Source organism: Pinus tabuliformis, chromosome 6, assembly GCF_031772625.1.
Source record: "Pinus tabuliformis cultivar Carrire ecotype Pingquan chromosome 6, CPIR1, whole genome shotgun sequence".
Taxonomy (NCBI): Eukaryota; Viridiplantae; Streptophyta; class Pinopsida; order Pinales; family Pinaceae; genus Pinus; species Pinus tabuliformis.
The window spans coordinates 1,336,970,521-1,336,976,057 of NC_142292.1; the positions used below are offsets into that span (position 1 = coordinate 1,336,970,521).

General features: G+C 35.6%; 1 pseudogene; it reads right to left on the reverse strand.

The window, feature by feature from the left end:
• Nucleotides 1–1,210: 1,210 nt before the first annotated feature.
• Nucleotides 1,211–3,118, reverse strand: LOC149263534 (cytochrome P450 CYP94D108 pseudogene; annotated as a pseudogene).
• Between the last annotated feature and the right edge of the window lie 2,419 nt (nucleotides 3,119–5,537).

Sequence of the window (5,537 nt, forward strand, 5' to 3'; positions counted from 1 at the left end):
TCTTTAACATACTTGACTAGAAATATATAGATAATTAGATTCGATCAAGGTGCAGGGATCTATGCACATGCATTTCAGGTCAATTACTTTTGTTTATCGAGTTTTGAAGAGTCTCATCATTATGTTGGAGGGGAGAGTTAGATTGTATATATCTCCAAATTAAAGTGGGGGAATTAAATTAGTGATTTCACATTTTAAAAAATAAAAAAATGGTCATTTATCTAAAAAGTATAAATGTTTTTTTTTTAATTATTTTAAAAAACAGATATAAATAAAAAAAATATTGTGATACTAAATATATTGCAGATTCACTTATGGAATATATAAGCGGAATATTAGGCAATCAGACTGACATAGGCTCAGTGAAATAATTGAGTGTGGTTATCTCCATCTGATTACCAAATATTCAACATATCAGCAAGTAAGATAACCTCATATTCAACAAATCAACAATTCAGATAACTTCAAGGTAAAAATACATGGTAAAAATACATAGTAAAGAGAAAATACAAACTATTTTTATAAATTTATACGAAAAATATATTAAAAGGTCAAACTTTATACAGAGTTAGCGAAAAGAATTCAAATACATAGAATTCAAATACATAGAGATAGGATATCGTGTGGTTATTATGCAAGAAACCCAACACTAGTCTGCTAATACAGGGCACATTTGATTTTTATAAATTCAATATCTAGGTCGAGTTTCAAGAGTTATGATGTGAATTTCACCAAGTTCGATAAGTTTTTCGTTCGTTCGGTACCTTGCCAAATATCAACCGAAGTTAAAGCTCCACATTCGAGGACTTTCACATGATGTATTTTGACCAGTGTTAACAATCTCCAATGCTAAATTTGCAAATAATTCAACATAAATCTATTTAATTGCTATAAACTTTTGCAACAAAACAAATGTTTTGGCATGAAATTAGCGAAAGTGACTTTGATTCATTCAAAATAGGGGAGCTTAGAAAGAGATGAGGAATCAGAAAGAATTCCTAATATTGAAATGATAAATATTAACTAATAAAATAAATTTATAATACACAGGCACCACTTATACAAGACTATAGAACTTACACTAAAAAATCCGGAGGATAGATGCCTCTACTCCAGAACCCAAATAAACGACATTCTGTCAAACCCTTATTGAGACGCAATCTAAGAAACTACGTACTCAACTGTTTCTAAGGACCGTGGAGCCTCCTGATATCTTTATTTACAAAATATTTTACAAGAATCATTCACTTCGGTGAATCGTTGATATTTTAAAATATTTCCAAAATCTATTATAATGTTTAAGTATTTTTTATTTTCAGAGGAATTAACAAGCTCAAATATTTCCTCTGCTCTAAAGTTTAACTAGCTAAAATATTTCCAAAATCTACTACCTTCTATTTTCAGAAAGACAAAGTACACCAATGCCCTGGTGTAACTAGCTATTATAAATGTAATCATCTCTACCATATAAATATTTGTATCTATAAACTGTTAACAATAACTGGCAACCCACCCTTCATGCGCAGAGTTATTGAAAGAGTATACTGTGGATGGTATTCCTTATCTATCTTAAGAGTAAAGCGATGAAGAAGAGAGGCAACTATGGACTTCATCTGTATGAAGGCCATCTCTTTACCCAGGCAAATACGAGGTCCCGCGTTGAACACTGGAAACTTGAATGGGTTCTCCGACTCAAAGTTTCCGTCCTTATTCAACCATCTCTCTGGCTTGAACTCCAGGAAATCTTTGCCCCAGATACTTTCCATCCTTCCCATTGAATAAATATTGTAACACACAAGCCACCCTTTTCTCATACATGTTCCGTCCGGTAACACATCATCCCTAGAAGCAATTTTGGCGTCGACAGGGATGGGAGGGTACATTCTCATTGACTCGCACAGGGCAGCATGGAGATATGGCATGCCCTTCACTTCCTCGAAATTAAACAGAGCTACTCTGTTTAATTCCTCTTCTTCCCCTTTATTGACCCCACGTTTGGCTAAGACGCTGAGAATTTCACGGCGAATGGCTTCTTCTACAAGGGGATGAGAAGAAAGAAGCCAGAAAAACCATGTGAGAGCCGCGGCACTACTATCTCTGCCCGCCAACATAATGCTAATCACCATTTCCTTCAGGAGATTGAGCTCATGATTAAATCCCTTGTCATCGACACCCGCCATGAATCTGGAAAGAAGGTCATGACGTTCTTCTTCAATCTCAATATCACCATCTGATTCCTTTCTTGATCTAATAACATCTTCAACGAATTCATCTACCACACGCAGCGCTTCGCGAAGGCGCCTCTCGGATCCAACGTTCAGCAGCCGCTTGATCCGCACCATGACCTCGGGAGCTATCGAAAGGAATCTCCCGAATGAAATCTCTGTGGCACAGTCAAAGGCTTGTGCAATCCGCGTAGCAGGCAGAGAAGGACGGAGGCAACCGGGATCGACCCCGAACGCAACTCTGCAAATGTTGTCAAATGAAAACCTCTGTAGAATATCTTGCAGATCCACAGGCTCCCCTTGTTGGCAGGCATTGTGAAGCACGACCATGAGGCGATTCCGAATCTCCCACTGCACCGTCTCCAACACGAAACTCCTGAGTGACTTGATATTGAATTCGTAGGTGGTAAGCTTCCTCTGCATCTTCCATAGCTCCCCGTCGGCGTTGAAGATTCCTCTGCCCAAGAAATCGTGGAGAAGGAATCTGGAACGCCGCCCCTTTGGATAATTGTCGAAATTGGTTTTGAGCACATGCTCCACATTTGCAGGATTCGAAGTGACGACTCCCGGGATTCCTCCCGGCACAACTGATATCCTCACGCTCTGAGATGGTGATGAGGACAGGATTTCTGTTTGCCACTCTAGAAGCCTGTGGCGATTTCTTATCAATTCAAACAGAGACGTTCGGGTCATTGGTGGGCTATTATTGTGTTCCCCTTTCAAATGCCTAATGTGCAGGAAAAGGCAGAGCAGGCTAACTGTAACAATGAATAAGAGAGTCCAGAGACATGGAAGCTTGTGGATAATAAAGCCATGCGAATTAACTGTGAAAAATGCAGGCACGTCCATGGCCAAAACTGTTCTTGGGTGACTCTATTGTATGCTGTATACATATTTATGTATCTCACAGCGATTGTTTCCAAAGCATGGTTTACGAATATCAATGAGAACGTTAAATAAAATATGATTCCAATGGTAATTGAGTATATTAAAATATATACATAATAGCGATTGTTTACGAATAGAAATGAGATCGTTAAATTAAATATATGTGAAGAAGTAAATGTTTCTAAGTTCTGTGAAGTTCTTTGGTTCAATAATGTTTAAATACCATCTCAGATTTCCTATATTCCATTGGTTTTCCCTGTTACTCGACACAATTCCTGATATTTGTCTTTACCGTTAGAGATTTCAGCAAAAATGACAGAGAGAATTACTCTAACAAAATTATCTAGAGAATCATTTGTCGACGCGTTTCGAACCAATTAGTGTGGTTTATTGTAAAGACAAGTTGAGAACAAATCTGAGCAATCCGTTAAATAGAGTAGGCAGGTCCTTCAACCGCTATATGGACAGGCAACGGTTAAAAAGTCCTCTAACGATTATAATATATAAATATAAATATATATACATATTTATTATTTTTATTATTATTAGTATTAATTAATTAATTAATTAATTATTTACAGTAATAATATTGTATTATATTAACCTCAAGCTAATATTACTATATTAATTTTAAATTAAAATTTTAATATTATTATCAATAATAGATTAATGTAATTTATATTTTATTATTATTATTATTATTATTATTTATTTATTTAATTATTATTATTATTACTAATTATTAATTATTATTTTTATTCTTATATGAAATTATTTTTATTCTTATATCTAATTACTAAATATTCTTTTTTAAAGTCAAACTCTCTTATGCACACGTCTAATTTATTTTACTTTTATCTTACCCTCTTAAAGTCAAACCCTCTTATTTTAGTTTTATTTATTTTGAAAATCAGCATCAGTAAAGGGCAAAAACCCATAAACACCAAATTTGTTAAACACGGCACGTAAAGTATCCCGCCTCCTACTAGGTGACATTAAATAATAACCATATCCGACAATTATAGATTTTAGCAAAACATAAAGGTTTGATAGAATGCTGCTACATCTCGGCCAATTGTCGGCTTCTTCAACCAGAAGCTCCAGCTCACGCTCACGACTTGTTATGGAATCACGGTGAGTGGCTTTGGTGACAACCTTGAATTATCTAGTCCTTTAAACTGGTTAATATAAGCATTGTCACAACCTTGTCTATTTCTCGCAATAACCCTCGAATTTTATTTTTCAAGTAATGAAATGCAACTAAAATGCATAATTAATGCCATGCGCAATAATTAAAACAATAATTTGTCGCTGAATGAATAAATCCCTTCATAGGACAAACTCTCACTATGCATGGCTTTATCTTACCATATGACACTCTCAAAAGTTACTTGGGATTTAGTGCCTTTTCACCCAAACATCACCACCAAAACTATTGCCCTCTTTTCTCTGGAGTTGAGAACCTCATACTCTTTTCCATGGAGTTGGTCTATAATGAGTCATTATTTTATTAATATATGTACATCGTTTATATCATAATTACATTTCTAGGCTCTTCAGCCTCACAATCATTAAGACATATATAGTTGGGCATGATAACCCAAAAATATAAAGAAATCATATATACATCGACATGCACATCCCAAAAATATTTCTCAGTTCACTGGCCTTTTAATCACATGTACTTGACTCATCAACTAAAATATCATATGTACATACATTTACATCACTAGGGTTGGGCAGTGGTATTAAATTCCTCACCCCTTCTTTATGCATTTTTTGCAGTGCATCTCACACACACACACAATATGTTTAGACAAATAGGTGGGTGTATTCCTCCCTCATCACATCTTCCTACATTTAAGTGGCATCGTCAAGACTGAGCATGGTCCATTGCATCTTTACCATACTTATGGCTCAATTTCAAAGCACTTTGGTCTTCTTGTCCAAAATCTGCATCAGTTGGACCTGGAATTCTCCCTTGGGCTCCACCCAAATCATATGCCAATCAATTACATGGTTAATACGAGGAAGATGCATTTTAAGAAGCAAAGAAACATGAAACACATAATAAACATGCACATATGCATGAAATGAAAGCCTATATGCAACCAAGTCGATCGTCTATAGGATCTCGAATGACCCACTAGTTGAATTAGTAGAATTCATTGCAATGAAGGGAGCTACTATACTCAACCTATCAACCACAACCATGATGGAATCATGTTGTCTTGATGTCCTTGGAAACTATATAGTGAAGTCCATGGAAATGACCTCCCATTTCCATTCTAGAATCATAATAGGCTGCAACAAACTAGCTAGATGCTTGCATTCAACTTTCACGTGTTAACAATCAAAGCACTTAGCAACAAATTCAACCACTTCTTTCTTCAAATTTGGCCAATAGTAGAACTTCTTGGCAGT